This window comes from Chiloscyllium punctatum, chromosome 31 (genome assembly GCF_047496795.1).
Source record: "Chiloscyllium punctatum isolate Juve2018m chromosome 31, sChiPun1.3, whole genome shotgun sequence".
NCBI classification, from domain to species: Eukaryota; Metazoa; Chordata; class Chondrichthyes; order Orectolobiformes; family Hemiscylliidae; genus Chiloscyllium; species Chiloscyllium punctatum.
In genome coordinates, this window is record NC_092769.1 from 61,383,643 (window position 1) to 61,406,204 (window position 22,562).

At 42.4% G+C, this 22,562-nt stretch overlaps 11 non-coding genes across 11 annotated transcripts; all 11 read right to left on the minus strand.

Moving 5' to 3' along the window:
- Positions 1-714: 714 nt before the first annotated feature.
- trnar-acg (transfer RNA arginine (anticodon ACG)) lies at positions 715-787 on the minus strand. The gene has a single exon. It is a non-coding gene; the product is annotated as a tRNA-Arg (tRNA).
- Positions 788-2,492: 1,705 nt separating this feature from the next.
- Positions 2,493-2,565, minus strand: trnar-acg (transfer RNA arginine (anticodon ACG)). The gene has a single exon. It is a non-coding gene; the product is annotated as a tRNA-Arg (tRNA).
- Positions 2,566-4,270: 1,705 nt separating this feature from the next.
- trnar-acg (transfer RNA arginine (anticodon ACG)) lies at positions 4,271-4,343 on the minus strand. Its single transcript has one exon. It is a non-coding gene; the product is annotated as a tRNA-Arg (tRNA).
- A 3,483-nt stretch (positions 4,344-7,826) lies between these two features.
- trnar-acg (transfer RNA arginine (anticodon ACG)) lies at positions 7,827-7,899 on the minus strand. The gene has a single exon. It is a non-coding gene; the product is annotated as a tRNA-Arg (tRNA).
- A 1,705-nt stretch (positions 7,900-9,604) lies between these two features.
- On the minus strand, positions 9,605-9,677 carry trnar-acg (transfer RNA arginine (anticodon ACG)). Its single transcript has one exon. It is a non-coding gene; the product is annotated as a tRNA-Arg (tRNA).
- Positions 9,678-13,160: 3,483 nt separating this feature from the next.
- trnar-acg (transfer RNA arginine (anticodon ACG)) lies at positions 13,161-13,233 on the minus strand. The gene has a single exon. It is a non-coding gene; the product is annotated as a tRNA-Arg (tRNA).
- Positions 13,234-14,938: 1,705 nt separating this feature from the next.
- On the minus strand, positions 14,939-15,011 carry trnar-acg (transfer RNA arginine (anticodon ACG)). Its single transcript has one exon. It is a non-coding gene; the product is annotated as a tRNA-Arg (tRNA).
- Positions 15,012-16,716: 1,705 nt separating this feature from the next.
- trnar-acg (transfer RNA arginine (anticodon ACG)) lies at positions 16,717-16,789 on the minus strand. The gene has a single exon. It is a non-coding gene; the product is annotated as a tRNA-Arg (tRNA).
- Positions 16,790-18,494: 1,705 nt separating this feature from the next.
- trnar-acg (transfer RNA arginine (anticodon ACG)) lies at positions 18,495-18,567 on the minus strand. The gene has a single exon. It is a non-coding gene; the product is annotated as a tRNA-Arg (tRNA).
- Positions 18,568-20,272: 1,705 nt separating this feature from the next.
- trnar-acg (transfer RNA arginine (anticodon ACG)) lies at positions 20,273-20,345 on the minus strand. Its single transcript has one exon. It is a non-coding gene; the product is annotated as a tRNA-Arg (tRNA).
- Positions 20,346-22,050: 1,705 nt separating this feature from the next.
- Positions 22,051-22,123, minus strand: trnar-acg (transfer RNA arginine (anticodon ACG)). The gene has a single exon. It is a non-coding gene; the product is annotated as a tRNA-Arg (tRNA).
- Positions 22,124-22,562: the final 439 nt, after the last annotated feature.

Genomic DNA, 22,562 nt, shown 5'->3' on the forward strand with positions numbered 1-22,562 from the left:
ATTGTTCCCCAGAGTCCAATATAAAGCAGTGACCATTATTACATTATTCTCCAGAATCCAATGTAAAATATTGAGGATCATTTCCCAGACGAGAATTTAAAACAATTTTGCTGTCTAGGATTGTTCAATGCGTTCGCAGAAGTTGTATGACTCTGATATTTTACTTGTAAATTCTGCGTCCGATGTACTCTCTCACACTAGCTGCCTGAGGAAGGAGCGGGGCGCTGGACTCTTGCACTTTCAGATAAACCTGTTGGACGACAACCTAGTGTTGTGTGATTTTTGACATTGTCCAATCCAGTCCAATGGCATCGTGGTTTGATGTCGGCGGGAACTGGGTAAAGATTGAAATATGGTAAAAACAATGACTGCAGATGCTGAAAACCAAATACTGGATTAGTGGTGCTGGAAGAGCACAGCAGTTCAGGCAGCATCAAACGAGCAGCGAAATCGACGTTTCGGGCAAAAGCCCTTCATCAGGAATGACTGAAATATGTCTTTTCAGTGAAAAGGGCATTTACCCTTCAGAATCAAAATTGCGTTGCTCATCATCTTAACTCATTTTATTCTGTGTTGTTGGCTGATCTGTTATTTTGCCGCTTTCCTTGATTACTTTCTTTCGTTTAATGTGAGAAAATTGCCCTTTTGTTATCCGCCTCTGTTGTCATTGAGGTTAATTTACAGGAGTGTGCTAAAGTGATTTCCAAGCGCACGCGAGCTAGGTAGGAGTCGAACCTACAATCTTCTGATCCGTAGTCAGACGCGTTATCCATTGCGCCACTAGCCCGCACGCTCAAAAGTCACTTGTTAGGACGAGTCCCCTCTGCAATTCTTTGGTCTTGATGATGAAATGAGTGGCAATCGTCAATCGACAAGCTGAATATTCAGCAAGATCATCAGTTTCACTGCTTGACCTCGTTCACTTTGAAAGCTGATGAATTTCACCGAAAACTAAGAGCACACCTCACATTCAGATCACGTCTTCGCTAAGTCAGTTTACAAACTTCGAGGTTACCAAAAAAAACGCCAACTGCGGATGCTGGAAATCAGGAGCCAAGTCAGAAATTGCTGGGTAATTGCTCTGACAGCATGTGTGGAATGAAATCACACTTTAACGTTCGGGTCCGGAGATAAAGAGAAACTTCTTTCGCCAGAATGTGGTGAATCTGTGGAATTCATTGCCACCTGAAGGCTCTCATTGGAGGAAGCCAGGCCATTGATTATATTTAAAACAGAGACAGAGACGTTATTGAGGAGCAAGGGAATCAAAGGTTAGGGGGAGAAAGCGGGAAAATGGGATTGGAAAACCTATCGGCCGTATTGGCGGAGCAGAATCGATGGGCTGAGTGGCATAATTTCTGCTCCTCTGTTTTATGGACGTTTCCTCAGAACGAGTTTGATTTCTGATTTTATTCCAGGATACAAAACCGATTTGAAGAGAAAATTAGAAAGTTTAGAAATGATGTGAACTTTACTTTTCAAAGCTTTTGATTTCTTTTCAGACTGTGCTGAGTAGTTGAATTGATTCCCAAAACCCACAGAAATTTACATGGCACTGTCAGAGTCAGATTCACCTATTAACCACATCTGGGTTGAAATCATTTTGATCATTCAAGTTTACTTTATTGGTAATAGAAGAAAGAGAACAGTACAACACAGGAATAGGCCCCAACACAGGAATTCCCTGTAATTCCTGATGAACGGCTTTTGCCCGAAACGTCGATTCTCTTGCTCTTCGGATGCTGTTCCTTTCCAGCACCACACTCTCGACAATGAACATTGTTCCCCAGAGTCCAACATAAAGCAGTGACCATTATTACATTATTCTCCAGAATCCAATGTAAAATATTGAGGATCATTTCCCAGACGAGAATTTAAAACAATTTTGCTGTCTAGGATTGTTCAATGCGTTCGCAGAAGTTGTATGACTCTGATATTTTACTTGTAAATTCTGCGTCCGATGTACTCTCTCACACTAGCTGCCTGAGGAAGGAGCGGGGCGCTGGACTCTTGCACTTTCAGATAAACCTGTTGGACGACAACCTAGTGTTGTGTGATTTTTGACATTGTCCAATCCAGTCCAATGGCATCGTGGTTTGATGTCGGCGGGAACTGGGTAAAGATTGAAATATGGTAAAAACAATGACTGCAGATGCTGAAAACCAAATACTGGATTAGTGGTGCTGGAAGAGCACAGCAGTTCAGGCAGCATCAAACGAGCAGCGAAATCGACGTTTCGGGCAAAAGCCCTTCATCAGGAATGACTGAAATATGTCTTTTCAGTGAAAAGGGCATTTACCCTTCAGAATCAAAATTGCGTTGCTCATCATCTTAACTCATTTTATTCTGTGTTGTTGGCTGATCTGTTATTTTGCCGCTTTCCTTGATTACTTTCTTTCGTTTAATGTGAGAAAATTGCCCTTTTGTTATCCGCCTCCGTTGTCATTGAGGTTAATTTACAGGAGTGTGCTAAAGTGATTTCCAAGCGCACGCGAGTTAGGTAGGAGTCGAACCTACAATCTTCTGATCCGTAGTCAGACGCGTTATCCATTGCGCCACTAGCCCGCACGCTCAAAAGTCACTTGTTAGGACGAGTCCCCTCTGCAATTCTTTGGTCTTGATGATGAAATGAGTGGCAATCGTCAATCGACAAGCTGAATATTCAGCAAGATCATCAGTTTCACTGCTTGACCTCGTTCACTTTGAAAGCTGATGAATTTCACCGAAAACTAAGAGCACACCTCACATTCAGATCACGTCTTCGCTAAGTCAGTTTACAAACTTCGAGGTTACCAAAAAAAACGCCAACTGCGGATGCTGGAAATCAGGAGCCAAGTCAGAAATTGCTGGGTAATTGCTCTGACAGCATGTGTGGAATGAAATCACACTTTAACGTTCGGGTCCGGAGATAAAGAGAAACTTCTTTCGCCAGAATGTGGTGAATCTGTGGAATTCATTGCCACCTGAAGGCTCTCATTGGAGGAAGCCAGGCCATTGATTATATTTAAAACAGAGACAGAGACGTTATTGAGGAGCAAGGGAATCAAAGGTTAGGGGGAGAAAGCGGGAAAATGGGATTGGAAAACCTATCGGCCGTATTGGCGGAGCAGAATCGATGGGCTGAGTGGCATAATTTCTGCTCCTCTGTCTTATGGACGTTTCCTCAGAACCAGTTTGATTTCTGATTTTATTCCAGGATACAAAACCGATTTGAAGAGAAAATTAGAAAGTTTAGAAATGATGTGAACTTTACTTTTCAAAGCTTTTGATTTCTTTTCAGACTGTGCTGAGTAGTTGAATTGATTCCCAAAACCCACAGAAATTTACATGGCACTGTCAGAGTCAGATTCACCTATTAACCACATCTGGGTTGAAATCATTTTGATCATTCAAGTTTACTTTATTGGTAATAGAAGAAAGAGAACAGTACAACACAGGAATAGGCCCCAACACAGGAATTCCCTGTAATTCCTGATGAACGGCTTTTGCCCGAAACGTCGATTCTCTTGCTCTTCGGATGCTGTTCCTTTCCAGCACCACACTCTCGACAATGAACATTGTTCCCCAGAGTCCAATATAAAGCAGTGACCATTATTACATTATTCTCCAGAATCCAATGTAAAATATTGAGGATCATTTCCCAGACGAGAATTTAAAACAATTTTGCTGTCTAGGATTGTTCAATGCGTTCGCAGAAGTTGTATGACTCTGATATTTTACTTGTAAATTCTGCGTCCGATGTACTCTCTCACACTAGCTGCCTGAGGAAGGAGCGGGGCGCTGGACTCTTGCACTTTCAGATAAACCTGTTGGACGACAACCTAGTGTTGTGTGATTTTTGACATTGTCCAATCCAGTCCAATGGCATCGTGGTTTGATGTCGGCGGGAACTGGGTAAAGATTGAAATATGGTAAAAACAATGACTGCAGATGCTGAAAACCAAATACTGGATTAGTGGTGCTGGAAGAGCACAGCAGTTCAGGCAGCATCAAACGAGCAGCGAAATCGACGTTTCGGGCAAAAGCCCTTCATCAGGAATGACTGAAATATGTCTTTTCAGTGAAAAGGGCATTTACCCTTCAGAATCAAAATTGCGTTGCTCATCATCTTAACTCATTTTATTCTGCGTTGTTGGCTGATCTGTTATTTTGCCGCTTTCCTTGATTACTTTCTTTCGTTTAATGTGAGAAAATTGCCCTTTTGTTATCCGCCTCCGTTGTCATTGAGGTTAATTTACAGGAGTGTGCTAAAGTGATTTCCAAGCGCACGCGAGCTAGGTAGGAGTCGAACCTACAATCTTCTGATCCGTAGTCAGACGCGTTATCCATTGCGCCACTAGCCCGCACGCTCAAAAGTCACTTGTTAGGACGAGTCCCCTCTGCAATTCTTTGGTCTTGATGATGAAATGAGTGGCAATCGTCAATCGACAAGCTGAATATTCAGCAAGATCATCAGTTTCACTGCTTGACCTCGTTCACTTTGAAAGCTGATGAATTTCACCGAAAACTAAGAGCACACCTCACATTCAGATCACGTCTTCGCTAAGTCAGTTTACAAACTTCGAGGTTACCAAAAAAAACGCCAACTGCGGATGCTGGAAATCAGGAGCCAAGTCAGAAATTGCTGGGTAATTGGTCTGACAGCATGTGTGGAATGAAATCACACTTTAACGTTCGGGTCCGGAGATAAAGAGAAACTTCTTTCGCCAGAATGTGGTGAATCTGTGGAATTCATTGCCACCTGAAGGCTCTCATTGGAGGAAGCCAGGCCATTGATTATATTTAAAACAGAGACAGAGACGTTATTGAGGAGCAAGGGAATCAAAGGTTAGGGGGAGAAAGCGGGAAAATGGGATTGGAAAACCTATCGGCCGTATTGGCGGAGCAGAATCGATGGGCTGAGTGGCATAATTTCTGCTCCTCTGTCTTATGGACGTTTCCTCAGAACCAGTTTGATTTCAGATTTTATTCCAGGATACAAAACCGATTTGAAGAGAAAATTAGAAAGTTTAGAAATGATGTGAACTTTACTTTTCAAAGCTTTTGATTTCTTTTCAGACTGTGCTGAGTAGTTGAATTGATTCCCAAAACCCACAGAAATTTACATGGCACTGTCAGAGTCAGATTCACCTATTAACCACATCTGGGTTGAAATCATTTTGATCATTCAAGTTTACTTTATTGGTAATAGAAGAAAGAGAACAGTACAACACAGGAATAGGCCCCAACACAGGAATTCCCTGTAATTCCTGATGAACGGCTTTTGCCCGAAACGTCGATTCTCTTGCTCTTCGGATGCTGTTCCTTTCCAGCACCACACTCTCGACAATGAACATTGTTCCCCAGAGTCCAATATAAAGCAGTGACCATTATTACATTATTCTCCAGAATCCAATGTAAAATATTGAGGATCATTTCCCAGACGAGAATTTAAAACAATTTTGCTGTCTAGGATTGTTCAATGCGTTCGCAGAAGTTGTATGACTCTGATATTTTACTTGTAAATTCTGCGTCCGATGTACTCTCTCACACTAGCTGCCTGAGGAAGGAGCGGGGCGCTGGACTCTTGCACTTTCAGGTAAACCTGTTGGACGACAACCTAGTGTTGTGTGATTTTTGACATTGTCCAATCCAGTCCAATGGCATCGTGGTTTGATGTCGGCGGGAACTGGGTAAAGATTGAAATATGGTAAAAACAATGACTGCAGATGCTGAAAACCAAATACTGGATTAGTGGTGCTGGAAGAGCACAGCAGTTCAGGCAGCATCAAACGAGCAGCGAAATCGACGTTTCGGGTAAAAGCCCTTCATCAGGAATGACTGAAATATGTCTTTTCAGTGAAAAGGGCATTTACCCTTCAGAATCAAAATTGCGTTGCTCATCATCTTAACTCATTTTATTCTGTGTTGTTGGCTGATCTGTTATTTTGCCGCTTTCCTTGATTACTTTCTTTCGTTTAATGTGAGAAAATTGCCCTTTTGTTATCCGCCTCCGTTGTCATTGAGGTTAATTTACAGGAGTGTGCTAAAGTGATTTCCAAGCGCACGCGAGCTCGGTAGGAGTCGAACTTACAATCTTCTGATCCGTAGTCAGACGCGTTATCCATTGCGCCACTAGCCCGCACGCTCAAAAGTCACTTGTTAGGACGAGTCCCCTCTGCAATTCTTTGGTCTTGATGATGAAATGAGTGGCAATCGTCAATCGACAAGCTGAATATTCAGCAAGATCATCAGTTTCACTGCTTGACCTCGTTCACTTTGAAAGCTGATGAATTTCACCGAAAACTAAGAGCACACCTCACATTCAGATCACGTCTTCGCTAAGTCAGTTTACAAACTTCGAGGTTACCAAAAAAAACGCCAACTGCGGATGCTGGAAATCAGGAGCCAAGTCAGAAATTGCTGGGTAATTGGTCTGACAGCATGTGTGGAATGAAATCACACTTTAACGTTCGGGTCCGGAGATAAAGAGAAACTTCTTTCGCCAGAATGTGGTGAATCTGTGGAATTCATTGCCACCTGAAGGCTCTCATTGGAGGAAGCCAGGCCATTGATTATATTTAAAACAGAGACAGAGACGTTATTGAGGAGCAAGGGAATCAAAGGTTAGGGGGAGAAAGCGGGAAAATGGGATTGGAAAACCTATCGGCCGTATTGGCGGAGCAGAATCGATGGGCTGAGTGGCATAATTTCTGCTCCTCTGTTTTATGGACGTTTCCTCAGAACCAGTTTGATTTCTGATTTTATTCCAGGATACAAAACCGATTTGAAGAGAAAATTAGAAAGTTTAGAAATGATGTGAACTTTACTTTTCAAAGCTTTTGATTTCTTTTCAGACTGTGCTGAGTAGTTGAATTGATTCCCAAAACCCACAGAAATTTACATGGCACTGTCAGAGTCAGATTCACCTATTAACCACATCTGGGTTGAAATCATTTTGATCATTCAAGTTTACTTTATTGGTAATAGAAGAAAGAGAACAGTACAACACAGGAATAGGCCCCAACACAGGAATTCCCTGTAATTCCTGATGAACGGCTTTTGCCCGAAACGTCGATTCTCTTGCTCTTCGGATGCTGTTCCTTTCCAGCACCACACTCTCGACAATGAACATTGTTCCCCAGAGTCCAACATAAAGCAGTGACCATTATTACATTATTCTCCAGAATCCAATGTAAAATATTGAGGATCATTTCCCAGACGAGAATTTAAAACAATTTTGCTGTCTAGGATTGTTCAATGCGTTCGCAGAAGTTGTATGACTCTGATATTTTACTTGTAAATTCTGCGTCCGATGTACTCTCTCACACTAGCTGCCTGAGGAAGGAGCGGGGCGCTGGACTCTTGCACTTTCAGATAAACCTGTTGGACGACAACCTAGTGTTGTGTGATTTTTGACATTGTCCAATCCAGTCCAATGGCATCGTGGTTTGATGTCGGCGGGAACTGGGTAAAGATTGAAATATGGTAAAAACAATGACTGCAGATGCTGAAAACCAAATACTGGATTAGTGGTGCTGGAAGAGCACAGCAGTTCAGGCAGCATCAAACGAGCAGCGAAATCGACGTTTCGGGCAAAAGCCCTTCATCAGGAATGACTGAAATATGTCTTTTCAGTGAAAAGGGCATTTACCCTTCAGAATCAAAATTGCGTTGCTCATCATCTTAACTCATTTTATTCTGTGTTGTTGGCTGATCTGTTATTTTGCCGCTTTCCTTGATTACTTTCTTTCGTTTAATGTGAGAAAATTGCCCTTTTGTTATCCGCCTCCGTTGTCATTGAGGTTAATTTACAGGAGTGTGCTAAAGTGATTTCCAAGCGCACGCGAGCTAGGTAGGAGTCTAACCTACAATCTTCTGATCCGTAGTCAGACACGTTATCCATTGCGCCACTAGCCCGCACGCTCAAAAGTCACTTGTTAGGACGAGTCCCCTCTGCAATTCTTTGGTCTTGATGATGAAATGAGTGGCAATCGTCAATCGACAAGCTGAATATTCAGCAAGATCATCAGTTTCACTGCTTGACCTCGTTCACTTTGAAAGCTGATGAATTTCACCGAAAACTAAGAGCACACCTCACATTCAGATCACGTCTTCGCTAAGTCAGTTTACAAACTTCGAGGTTACCAAAAAAAACGCCAACTGCGGATGCTGGAAATCAGGAGCCAAGTCAGAAATTGCTGGGTAATTGCTCTGACAGCATGTGTGGAATGAAATCACACTTTAACGTTCGGGTCCGGAGATAAAGAGAAACTTCTTTCGCCAGAATGTGGTGAATCTGTGGAATTCATTGCCACCTGAAGGCTCTCATTGGAGGAAGCCAGGCCATTGATTATATTTAAAACAGAGACAGAGACGTTATTGAGGAGCAAGGGAATCAAAGGTTAGGGGGAGAAAGCGGGAAAATGGGATTGGAAAACCTATCGGCCGTATTGGCGGAGCAGAATCGATGGGCTGAGTGGCATAATTTCTGCTCCTCTGTCTTATGGACGTTTCCTCAGAACCAGTTTGATTTCTGATTTTATTCCAGGATACAAAACCGATTTGAAGAGAAAATTAGAAAGTTTAGAAATGATGTGAACTTTACTTTTCAAAGCTTTTGATTTCTTTTCAGACTGTGCTGAGTAGTTGAATTGATTCCCAAAACCCACAGAAATTTACATGGCACTGTCAGAGTCAGATTCACCTATTAACCACATCTGGGTTGAAATCATTTTGATCATTCAAGTTTACTTTATTGGTAATAGAAGAAAGAGAACAGTACAACACAGGAATAGGCCCCAACACAGGAATTCCCTGTAATTCCTGATGAACGGCTTTTGCCCGAAACGTCGATTCTCTTGCTCTTCGGATGCTGTTCCTTTCCAGCACCACACTCTCGACAATGAACATTGTTCCCCAGAGTCCAATATAAAGCAGTGACCATTATTACATTATTCTCCAGAATCCAATGTAAAATATTGAGGATCATTTCCCAGACGAGAATTTAAAACAATTTTGCTGTCTAGGATTGTTCAATGCGTTCGCAGAAGTTGTATGACTCTGATATTTTACTTGTAAATTCTGCGTCCGATGTACTCTCTCACACTAGCTGCCTGAGGAAGGAGCGGGGCGCTGGACTCTTGCACTTTCAGATAAACCTGTTGGACGACAACCTAGTGTTGTGTGATTTTTGACATTGTCCAATCCAGTCCAATGGCATCGTGGTTTGATGTCGGCGGGAACTGGGTAAAGATTGAAATATGGTAAAAACAATGACTGCAGATGCTGAAAACCAAATACTGGATTAGTGGTGCTGGAAGAGCACAGCAGTTCAGGCAGCATCAAACGAGCAGCGAAATCGACGTTTCGGGCAAAAGCCCTTCATCAGGAATGACTGAAATATGTCTTTTCAGTGAAAAGGGCATTTACCCTTCAGAATCAAAATTGCGTTGCTCATCATCTTAACTCATTTTATTCTGCGTTGTTGGCTGATCTGTTATTTTGCCGCTTTCCTTGATTACTTTCTTTCGTTTAATGTGAGAAAATTGCCCTTTTGTTATCCGCCTCCGTTGTCATTGAGGTTAATTTACAGGAGTGTGCTAAAGTGATTTCCAAGCGCACACGAGCTAGGTAGGAGTCGAACCTACAATCTTCTGATCCGTAGTCAGACGCGTTATCCATTGCGCCACTAGCCCGCACGCTCAAAAGTCACTTGTTAGGACGAGTCCCCTCTGCAATTCTTTGGTCTTGATGATGAAATGAGTGGCAATCGTCAATCGACAAGCTGAATATTCAGCAAGATCATCAGTTTCACTGCTTGACCTCGTTCACTTTGAAAGCTGATGAATTTCACCGAAAACTAAGAGCACACCTCACATTCAGATCACGTCTTCGCTAAGTCAGTTTACAAACTTCGAGGTTACCAAAAAAAACGCCAACTGCGGATGCTGGAAATCAGGAGCCAAGTCAGAAATTGCTGGGTAATTGCTCTGACAGCATGTGTGGAATGAAATCACACTTTAACGTTCGGGTCCGGAGATAAAGAGAAACTTCTTTCGCCAGAATGTGGTGAATCTGTGGAATTCATTGCCACCTGAAGGCTCTCATTGGAGGAAGCCAGGCCATTGATTATATTTAAAACAGAGACAGAGACGTTATTGAGGAGCAAGGGAATCAAAGGTTAGGGGGAGAAAGCGGGAAAATGGGATTGGAAAACCTATCGGCCGTATTGGCGGAGCAGAATCGATGGGCTGAGTGGCATAATTTCTGCTCCTCTGTCTTATGGACGTTTCCTCAGAACCAGTTTGATTTCTGATTTTATTCCAGGATACAAAACCGATTTGAAGAGAAAATTAGAAAGTTTAGAAATGATGTGAACTTTACTTTTCAAAGCTTTTGATTTCTTTTCAGACTGTGCTGAGTAGTTGAATTGATTCCCAAAACCCACAGAAATTTACATGGCACTGTCAGAGTCAGATTCACCTATTAACCACATCTGGGTTGAAATCATTTTGATCATTCAAGTTTACTTTATTGGTAATAGAAGAAAGAGAACAGTACAACACAGGAATAGGCCCCAACACAGGAATTCCCTGTAATTCCTGATGAACGGCTTTTGCCCGAAACGTCGATTCTCTTGCTCTTCGGATGCTGTTCCTTTCCAGCACCACACTCTCGACAATGAACATTGTTCCCCAGAGTCCAATATAAAGCAGTGACCATTATTACATTATTCTCCAGAATCCAATGTAAAATATTGAGGATCATTTCCCAGACGAGAATTTAAAACAATTTTGCTGTCTAGGATTGTTCAATGCGTTCGCAGAAGTTGTATGACTCTGATATTTTACTTGTAAATTCTGCGTCCGATGTACTCTCTCACACTAGCTGCCTGAGGAAGGAGCGGGGCGCTGGACTCTTGCACTTTCAGGTAAACCTGTTGGACGACAACCTAGTGTTGTGTGATTTTTGACATTGTCCAATCCAGTCCAATGGCATCGTGGTTTGATGTCGGCGGGAACTGGGTAAAGATTGAAATATGGTAAAAACAATGACTGCAGATGCTGAAAACCAAATACTGGATTAGTGGTGCTGGAAGAGCACAGCAGTTCAGGCAGCATCAAACGAGCAGCGAAATCGACATTTCGGGCAAAAGCCCTTCATCAGGAATGACTGAAATATGTCTTTTCAGTGAAAAGGGCATTTACCCTTCAGAATCAAAATTGCGTTGCTCATCATCTTAACTCATTTTATTCTGTGTTGTTGGCTGATCTGTTATTTTGCCGCTTTCCTTGATTACTTTCTTTCGTTTAATGTGAGAAAATTGCCCTTTTGTTATCCGCCTCCGTTGTCATTGAGGTTAATTTACAGGAGTGTGCTAAAGTGATTTCCAAGCGCACGCGAGCTCGGTAGGAGTCGAACTTACAATCTTCTGATCCGTAGTCAGACGCGTTATCCATTGCGCCACTAGCCCGCACGCTCAAAAGTCACTTGTTAGGACGAGTCCCCTCTGCAATTCTTTGGTCTTGATGATGAAATGAGTGGCAATCGTCAATCGACAAGCTGAATATTCAGCAAGATCATCAGTTTCACTGCTTGACCTCGTTCACTTTGAAAGCTGATGAATTTCACCGAAAACTAAGAGCACACCTCACATTCAGATCACGTCTTCGCTAAGTCAGTTTACAAACTTCGAGGTTACCAAAAAAAACGCCAACTGCGGATGCTGGAAATCAGGAGCCAAGTCAGAAATTGCTGGGTAATTGGTCTGACAGCATGTGTGGAATGAAATCACACTTTAACGTTCGGGTCCGGAGATAAAGAGAAACTTCTTTCGCCAGAATGTGGTGAATCTGTGGAATTCATTGCCACCTGAAGGCTCTCATTGGAGGAAGCCAGGCCATTGATTATATTTAAAACAGAGACAGAGACGTTATTGAGGAGCAAGGGAATCAAAGGTTAGGGGGAGAAAGCGGGAAAATGGGATTGGAAAACCTATCGGCCGTATTGGCGGAGCAGAATCGATGGGCTGAGTGGCATAATTTCTGCTCCTCTGTTTTATGGACGTTTCCTCAGAACCAGTTTGATTTCTGATTTTATTCCAGGATACAAAACCGATTTGAAGAGAAAATTAGAAAGTTTAGAAATGATGTGAACTTTACTTTTCAAAGCTTTTGATTTCTTTTCAGACTGTGCTGAGTAGTTGAATTGATTCCCAAAACCCACAGAAATTTACATGGCACTGTCAGAGTCAGATTCACCTATTAACCACATCTGGGTTGAAATCATTTTGATCATTCAAGTTTACTTTATTGGTAATAGAAGAAAGAGAACAGTACAACACAGGAATAGGCCCCAACACAGGAATTCCCTGTAATTCCTGATGAACGGCTTTTGCCCGAAACGTCGATTCTCTTGCTCTTCGGATGCTGTTCCTTTCCAGCACCACACTCTCGACAATGAACATTGTTCCCCAGAGTCCAATATAAAGCAGTGACCATTATTACATTATTCTCCAGAATCCAATGTAAAATATTGAGGATCATTTCCCAGACGAGAATTTAAAACAATTTTGCTGTCTAGGATTGTTCAATGCGTTCGCAGAAGTTGTATGACTCTGATATTTTACTTGTAAATTCTGCGTCCGATGTACTCTCTCACACTAGCTGCCTGAGGAAGGAGCGGGGCGCTGGACTCTTGCACTTTCAGGTAAACCTGTTGGACGACAACCTAGTGTTGTGTGATTTTTGACATTGTCCAATCCAGTCCAATGGCATCGTGGTTTGATGTCGGCGGGAACTGGGTAAAGATTGAAATATGGTAAAAACAATGACTGCAGATGCTGAAAACCAAATACTGGATTAGTGGTGCTGGAAGAGCACAGCAGTTCAGGCAGCATCAAACGAGCAGCGAAATCGACGTTTCGGGCAAAAGCCCTTCATCAGGAATGACTGAAATATGTCTTTTCAGTGAAAAGGGCATTTACCCTTCAGAATCAAAATTGCGTTGCTCATCATCTTAACTCATTTTATTCTGTGTTGTTGGCTGATCTGTTATTTTGCCGCTTTCCTTGATTACTTTCTTTCGTTTAATGTGAGAAAATTGCCCTTTTGTTATCCGCCTCCGTTGTCATTGAGGTTAATTTACAGGAGTGTGCTTAAGCGATTTCCAAGCACACGCGAGATAGGTAGGAGTCGAACCTACAATCTTCTGATCCGTAGTCAGACGCGTTATCCATTGCGCCACTAGCCCGCACGCTCAAAAGTCACTTGTTAGGACGAGTCCCCTCTGCAATTCTTTGGTCTTGATGATGAAATGAGTGGCAATCGTCAATCGACAAGCTGAATATTCAGCAAGATCATCAGTTTCACTGCTTGACCTCGTTCACTTTGAAAGCTGATGAATTTCACCGAAAACTAAGAGCACACCTCACATTCAGATCACGTCTTCGCTAAGTCAGTTTACAAACTTCGAGGTTACCAAAAAAAACGCCAACTGCGGATGCTGGAAATCAGGAGCCAAGTCAGAAATTGCTGGGTAATTGCTCTGACAGCATGTGTGGAATGAAATCACACTTTAACGTTCGGGTCCGGAGATAAAGAGAAACTTCTTTCGCCAGAATGTGGTGAATCTGTGGAATTCATTGCCACCTGAAGGCTCTCATTGGAGGAAGCCAGGCCATTGATTATATTTAAAACAGAGACAGAGACGTTATTGAGGAGCAAGGGAATCAAAGGTTAGGGGGAGAAAGCGGGAAAATGGGATTGGAAAACCTATCGGCCGTATTGGCGGAGCAGAATCGATGGGCTGAGTGGCATAATTTCTGCTCCTCTGTCTTATGGACGTCTCCTCAGAACGAGTTTGATTTCTGATTTTATTCCAGGATACAAAACCGATTTGAAGAGAAAATTAGAAAGTTTAGAAATGATGTGAACTTTACTTTTCAAAGCTTTTGATTTCTTTTCAGACTGTGCTGAGTAGTTGAATTGATTCCCAAAACCCACAGAAATTTACATGGCACTGTCAGAGTCAGATTCACCTATTAACCACATCTGGGTTGAAACCATTTTGATCATTCAAGTTTACTTTATTGGTAATAGAAGAAAGAGAACAGTACAACACAGGAATAGGCCCCAACACAGGAATTCCCTGTAATTCCTGATGAACGGCTTTTGCCCGAAACGTCGATTCTCTTGCTCTTCGGATGCTGTTCCTTTCCAGCACCACACTCTCGACAATGAACATTGTTCCCCAGAGTCCAATATAAAGCAGTGACCATTATTACATTATTCTCCAGAATCCAATGTAAAATATTGAGGATCATTTCCCAGACGAGAATTTAAAACAATTTTGCTGTCTAGGATTGTTCAATACGTTCGCAGAAGTTGTATGACTCTGATATTTTACTTGTAAATTCTGCGTCCGATGTACTCTCTCACACTAGCTGCCTGAGGAAGGAGCGGGGCGCTGGACTCTTGCACTTTCAGATAAACCTGTTGGACGACAACCTAGTGTTGTGTGATTTTTGACATTGTCCAATCCAGTCCAATGGCATCGTGGTTTGATGTCGGCGGGAACTGGGTAAAGATTGAAATATGGTAAAAACAATGACTGCAGATGCTGAAAACCAAATACTGGATTAGTGGTGCTGGAAGAGCACAGCAGTTCAGGCAGCATCAAACGAGCAGCGAAATCGACGTTTCGGGCAAAAGCCCTTCATCAGGAATGACTGAAATATGTCTTTTCAGTGAAAAGGGCATTTACCCTTCAGAATCAAAATTGCGTTGCTCATCATCTTAACTCATTTTATTCTGTGTTGTTGGCTGATCTGTTATTTTGCCGCTTTCCTTGATTACTTTCTTTCGTTTAATGTGAGAAAATCGCCCTTTTGTTATCCGCCTCCGTTGTCATTGAGGTTAGTTTACAGGAGTGTGCTAAAGTGATTTCCAAGCGCAAGCGAGCTAGGTAGGAGTCGAACCTACAATCTTCTGATCCGTAGTCAGACGCGTTATCCATTGCGCCACTAGCCCGCACGCTCAAAAGTCACTTGTTAGGACGAGTCCCCTCTGCAATTCTTTGGTCTTGATGATGAAATGAGTGGCAATCGTCAATCGACAAGCTGAATATTCAGCAAGATCATCAGTTTCACTGCTTGACCTCGTTCACTTTGAAAGCTGATGAATTTCACCGAAAACTAAGAGCACACCTCACATTCAGATCACGTCTTCGCTAAGTCAGTTTACAAACTTCGAGGTTACCAAAAAAAACGCCAACTGCGGATGCTGGAAATCAGGAGCCAAGTCAGAAATTGCTGGGTAATTGGTCTGACAGCATGTGTGGAATGAAATCACACTTTAACGTTCGGGTCCGGAGATAAAGAGAAACTTCTTTCGCCAGAATGTGGTGAATCTGTGGAATTCATTGCCACCTGAAGGCTCTCATTGGAGGAAGCCAGGCCATTGATTATATTTAAAACAGAGACAGAGACGTTATTGAGGAGCAAGGGAATCAAAGGTTAGGGGGAGAAAGCGGGAAAATGGGATTGGAAAACCTATCGGCCGTATTGGCGGAGCAGAATCGATGGGCTGAGTGGCATAATTTCTGCTCCTCTGTCTTATGGACGTTTCCTCAGAACCAGTTTGATTTCTGATTTTATTCCAGGATACAAAACCGATTTGAAGAGAAAATTAGAAAGTTTAGAAATGATGTGAACTTTACTTTTCAAAGCTTTTGATTTCTTTTCAGACTGTGCTGAGTAGTTGAATTGATTCCCAAAACCCACAGAAATTTACATGGCACTGTCAGAGTCAGATTCACCTATTAACCACATCTGGGTTGAAATCATTTTGATCATTCAAGTTTACTTTATTGGTAATAGAAGAAAGAGAACAGTACAACACAGGAATAGGCCCCAACACAGGAATTCCCTGTAATTCCTGATGAACGGCTTTTGCCCGAAACGTCGATTCTCTTGCTCTTCGGATGCTGTTCCTTTCCAGCACCACACTCTCGACAATGAACATTGTTCCCCAGAGTCCAATATAAAGCAGTGACCATTATTACATTATTCTCCAGAATCCAATGTAAAATATTGAGGATCATTTCCCAGACGAGAATTTAAAACAATTTTGCTGTCTAGGATTGTTCAATACGTTCGCAGAAGTGGTATGACTCTGATATTTTACTTGTAAATTCTGCGTCCGATGTACTCTCTCACACTAGCTGCCTGAGGAAGGAGCGGGGCGCTGGACTCTTGCACTTTCAGATAAACCTATTGGACGACAACCTAGTGTTGTGTGATTTTTGACATTGTCCAATCCAGTCCAATGGCATCGTGGTTTGATGTCGGCGGGAACTGGGTAAAGATTGAAATATGGTAAAAACAATGACTGCAGATGCTGAAAACCAAATACTGGATTAGTGGTGCTGGAAGAGCACAGCAGTTCAGGCAGCATCAAACGAGCAGCGAAATCGACGTTTCGGGCAAAAGCCCTTCATCAGGAATGACTGAAATATGTCTTTTCAGTGAAAAGGGCATTTACCCTTCAGAATCAAAATTGCGTTGCTCATCATCTTAACTCATTTTATTCTGTGTTGTTGGCTGATCTGTTATTTTGCCGCTTTCCTTGATTACTTTCTTTCGTTTAATGTGAGAAAATTGCCCTTTTGTTATCCGCCTCCGTTGTCATTGAGGTTAATTTACAGGAGTGTGCTAAAGTGATTTCCAAGCGCACGCGAGCTAGGTAGGAGTCGAACCTACAATCTTCTGATCCGTAGTCAGACGCGTTATCCATTGCGCCACTAGCCCGCACGCTCAAAAGTCACTTGTTAGGACGAGTCCCCTCTGCAATTCTTTGGTCTTGATGATGAAATGAGTGGCAATCGTCAATCGACAAGCTGAATATTCAGCAAGATCATCAGTTTCACTGCTTGACCTCGTTCACTTTGAAAGCTGATGAATTTCACCGAAAACTAAGAGCACACCTCACATTCAGATCACGTCTTCGCTAAGTCAGTTTACAAACTTCGAGGTTACCAAAAAAAACGCCAACTGCGGATGCTGGAAATCAGGAGCCAAGTCAGAAATTGCTGGGTAATTGCTCTGACAGCATGTGTGGAATGAAATCACACTTTAACGTTCGGGTCCGGAGATAAAGAGAAACTTCTTTCGCCAGAATGTGGTGAATCTGTGGAATTCATTGCCACCTGAAGGCTCTCATTGGAGGAAGCCAGGCCATTGATTATATTTAAAACAGAGACAGAGACGTTATTGAGGAGCAAGGGAATCAAAGGTTAGGGGGAGAAAGCGGGAAAATGGGATTGGAAAACCTATCGGCCGTATTGGCGGAGCAGAATCGATGGGCTGAGTGGCATAATTTCTGCTCCTCTGTCTTATGGACGTTTCCTCAGAACCAGTTTGATTTCTGATTTTATTCCAGGATACAAAACCGATTTGAAGAGAAAATTAGAAAGTTTAGAAATGATGTGAACTTTACTTTTCAAAGCTTTTGATTTCTTTTCAGACTGTGCTGAGTAGTTGAATTGATTCCCAAAACCCACAGAAATTTACATGGCACTGTCAGAGTCAGATTCACCTATTAACCACATCTGGGTTGAAATCATTTTGATCATTCAAGTTTACTTTATTGGTAATAGAAGAAAGAGAACAGTACAACACAGGAATAGGCCCCAACACAGGAATTCCCTGTAATTCCTGATGAACGGCTTTTGCCCGAAACGTCGATTCTCTTGCTCTTCGGATGCTGTTCCTTTCCAGCACCACACTCTCGACAATGAACATTGTTCCCCAGAGTCCAATATAAAGCAGTGACCATTATTACATTATTCTCCAGAATCCAATGTAAAATATTGAGGATCATTTCCCAGACGAGAATTTAAAACAATTTTGCTGTCTAGGATTGTTCAATACGTTCGCAGAAGTGGTATGACTCTGATATTTTACTTGTAAATTCTGCGTCCGATGTACTCTCTCACACTAGCTGCCTGAGGAAGGAGCGGGGCGCTGGACTCTTGCACTTTCAGATAAACCTATTGGACGACAACCTAGTGTTGTGTGATTTTTGACATTGTCCAATCCAGTCCAATGGCATCGTGGTTTGATGTCGGCGGGAACTGGGTAAAGATTGAAATATGGTAAAAACAATGACTGCAGATGCTGAAAACCAAATACTGGATTAGTGGTGCTGGAAGAGCACAGCAGTTCAGGCAGCATCAAACGAGCAGCGAAATCGACGTTTCGGGCAAAAGCCCTTCATCAGGAATGACTGAAATATGTCTTTTCAGTGAAAAGGGCATTTACCCTTCAGAATCAAAATTGCGTTGCTCATCATCTTAACTCATTTGATTCTGTGTTGTTGGCTGATCTGTTATTTTGCCGCTTTCCTTGATTACTTTCTTTCGTTTAATGTGAGAAAATTGCCCTTTTGTTATCCGCCTCCGTTGTCATTGAGGTTAATTTACAGGAGTGTGCTAAAGTGATTTCCAAGCGCACGCGAGCTAGGTAGGAGTCGAACCTACAATCTTCTGATCCGTAGTCAGACGCGTTATCCATTGCGCCACTAGCCCGCACGCTCAAAAGTCACTTGTTAGGACGAGTCCCCTCTGCAATTCTTTGGTCTTGATGATGAAATGAGTGGCAATCGTCAATCGACAAGCTGAATATTCAGCAAGATCATCAGTTTCACTGCTTGACCTCGTTCACTTTGAAAGCTGATGAATTTCACCGAAAACTAAGAGCACACCTCACATTCAGATCACGTCTTCGCTAAGTCAGTTTACAAACTTCGAGGTTACCAAAAAAAACGCCAACTGCGGATGCTGGAAATCAGGAGCCAAGTCAGAAATTGCTGGGTAATTGCTCTGACAGCATGTGTGGAATGAAATCACACTTTAACGTTCGGGTCCGGAGATAAAGAGAAACTTCTTTCGCCAGAATGTGGTGAATCTGTGGAATTCATTGCCACCTGAAGGCTCTCATTGGAGGAAGCCAGGCCATTGATTATATTTAAAACAGAGACAGAGACGTTATTGAGGAGCAAGGGAATCAAAGGTTAGGGGGAGAAAGCGGGAAAATGGGATTGGAAAACCTATCGGCCGTATTGGCGGAGCAGAATCGATGGGCTGAGTGGCATAATTTCTGCTCCTCTGTCTTATGGACGTTTCCTCAGAACCAGTTTGATTTCTGATTTTATTCCAGGATACAAAACCGATTTGAAGAGAAAATTAGAAAGTTTAGAAATGATGTGAACTTTACTTTTCAAAGCTTTTGATTTCTTTTCAGACTGTGCTGAGTAGTTGAATTGATTCCCAAAACCCACAGAAATTTACATGGCACTGTCAGAGTCAGATTCACCTATTAACCACATCTGGGTTGAAATCATTTTGATCATTCAAGTTTACTTTATTGGTAATAGAAGAAAGAGAACAGTACAACACAGGAATAGGCCCCAACACAGGAATTCCCTGTAATTCCTGATGAACGGCTTTTGCCCGAAACGTCGATTCTCTTGCTCTTCGGATGCTGTTCCTTTCCAGCACCACACTCTCGACAATGAACATTGTTCCCCAGAGTCCAATATAAAGCAGTGACCATTATTACATTATTCTCCAGAATCCAATGTAAAATATTGAGGATCATTTCCCAGACGAGAATTTAAAACAATTTTGCTGTCTAGGATTGTTCAATACGTTCGCAGAAGTGGTATGACTCTGATATTTTACTTGTAAATTCTGCGTCCGATGTACTCTCTCACACTAGCTGCCTGAGGAAGGAGCGGGGCGCTGGACTCTTGCACTTTCAGATAAACCTATTGGACGACAACCTAGTGTTGTGTGATTTTTGACATTGTCCAATCCAGTCCAATGGCATCGTGGTTTGATGTCGGCGGGAACTGGGTAAAGATTGAAATATGGTAAAAACAATGACTGCAGATGCTGAAAACCAAATACTGGATTAGTGGTGCTGGAAGAGCACAGCAGTTCAGGCAGCATCAAACGAGCAGCGAAATCGACGTTTCGGGCAAAAGCCCTTCATCAGGAATGACTGAAATATGTCTTTTCAGTGAAAAGGGCATTTACCCTTCAGAATCAAAATTGCGTTGCTCATCATCTTAACTCATTTTATTCTGTGTTGTTGGCTGATCTGTTATTTTGCCGCTTTCCTTGATTACTTTCTTTCGTTTAATGTGAGAAAATCGCCCTTTTGTTATCCGCCTCCGTTGTCATTGAGGTTAATTTACAGGAGTGTGCTAAAGTGATTTCCAAGCGCAAGCGAGCTAGGTAGGAGTCGAACCTACAATCTTCTGATCCGTAGTCAGACGCGTTATCCATTGCGCCACTAGCCCGCACGCTCAAAAGTCACTTGTTAGGACGAGTCCCCTCTGCAATTCTTTGGTCTTGATGATGAAATGAGTGGCAATCGTCAATCGACAAGCTGAATATTCAGCAAGATCATCAGTTTCACTGCTTGACCTCGTTCACTTTGAAAGCTGATGAATTTCACCGAAAACTAAGAGCACACCTCACATTCAGATCACGTCTTCGCTAAGTCAGTTTACAAACTTCGAGGTTACCAAAAAAAACGCCAACTGCGGATGCTGGAAATCAGGAGCCAAGTCAGAAATTGCTGGGTAATTGCTCTGACAGCATGTGTGGAATGAAATCACACTTTAACGTTCGGGTCCGGAGATAAAGAGAAACTTCTTTCGCCAGAATGTGGTGAATCTGTGGAATTCATTGCCACCTGAAGGCTCTCATTGGAGGAAGCCAGGCCATTGATTATATTTAAAACAGAGACAGAGACGTTATTGAGGAGCAAGGGAATCAAAGGTTAGGGGGAGAAAGCGGGAAAATGGGATTGGAAAACCTATCGGCCGTATTGGCGGAGCAGAATCGATGGGCTGAGTGGCATAATTTCTGCTCCTCTGTCTTATGGACGTTTCCTCAGAACCAGTTTGATTTCTGATTTTATTCCAGGATACAAAACCGATTTGAAGAGAAAATTAGAAAGTTTAGAAATGATGTGAACTTTACTTTTCAAAGCTTTTGATTTCTTTTCAGACTGTGCTGAGTAGTTGAATTGATTCCCAAAACCCACAGAAATTTACATGGCACTGTCAGAGTCAGATTCACCTATTAACCACATCTGGGTTGAAATCATTTTGATCATTCAAGTTTACTTTATTGGAAATAGAAGAAAGAGAACAGTACAACACAGGAATAGGCCCCAACACAGGAATTCCCTGTAATTCCTGATGAACGGCTTTTGCCCGAAACGTCGATTCTCTTGCTCTTCGGATGCTGTTCCTTTCCAGCACCACACTCTCGACAATGAACATTGTTCCCCAGAGTCCAATATAAAGCAGTGACCATTATTACATTATTCTCCAGAATCCAATGTAAAATATTGAGGATCATTTCCCAGACGAGAATTTAAAACAATTTTGCTGTCTAGGATTGTTCAATACGTTCGCAGAAGTGGTATGACTCTGATATTTTACTTGTAAATTCTGCGTCCGATGTACTCTCTCACACTAGCTGCCTGAGGAAGGAGCGGGGCGCTGGACTCTTGCACTTTCAGATAAACCTATTGGACGACAACCTAGTGTTGTGTGATTTTTGACATTGTCCAATCCAGTCCAATGGCATCGTGGTTTGATGTCGGCGGGAACTGGGTAAAGATTGAAATATGGTAAAAACAATGACTGCAGATGCTGAAAACCAAATACTGGATTAGTGGTGCTGGAAGAGCACAGCAGTTCAGGCAGCATCAAACGAGCAGCGAAATCGACGTTTCGGGCAAAAGCCCTTCATCAGGAATGACTGAAATATGTCTTTTCAGTGAAAAGGGCATTTACCCTTCAGAATCAAAATTGCGTTGCTCATCATCTTAACTCATTTTATTCTGTGTTGTTGGCTGATCTGTTATTTTGCCGCTTTCCTTGATTACTTTCTTTCGTTTAATGTGAGAAAATTGCCCTTTTGTTATCCGCCTCCGTTGTCATTGAGGTTAATTTACAGGAGTGTGCTAAAGTGATTTCCAAGCGCACGCGAGCTAGGTAGGAGTCGAACCTACAATCTTCTGATCCGTAGTCAGACGCGTTATCCATTGCGCCACTAGCCCGCACGCTCAAAAGTCACTTGTTAGGACGAGTCCCCTCTGCAATTCTTTGGTCTTGATGATGAAATGAGTGGCAATCGTCAATCGACAAGCTGAATATTCAGCAAGATCATCAGTTTCACTGCTTGACCTCGTTCACTTTGAAAGCTGATGAATTTCACCGAAAACTAAGAGCACACCTCACATTCAGATCACGTCTTCGCTAAGTCAGTTTACAAACTTCGAGGTTACCAAAAAAAACGCCAACTGCGGATGCTGGAAATCAGGAGCCAAGTCAGAAATTGCTGGGTAATTGCTCTGACAACATGTGTGGAATGAAATCACACTTTAACGTTCGGGTCCGGAGATAAAGAGAAACTTCTTTCGCCAGAATGTGGTGAATCTGTGGAATTCATTGCCACCTGAAGGCTCTCATTGGAGGAAGCCAGGCCATTGATTATAT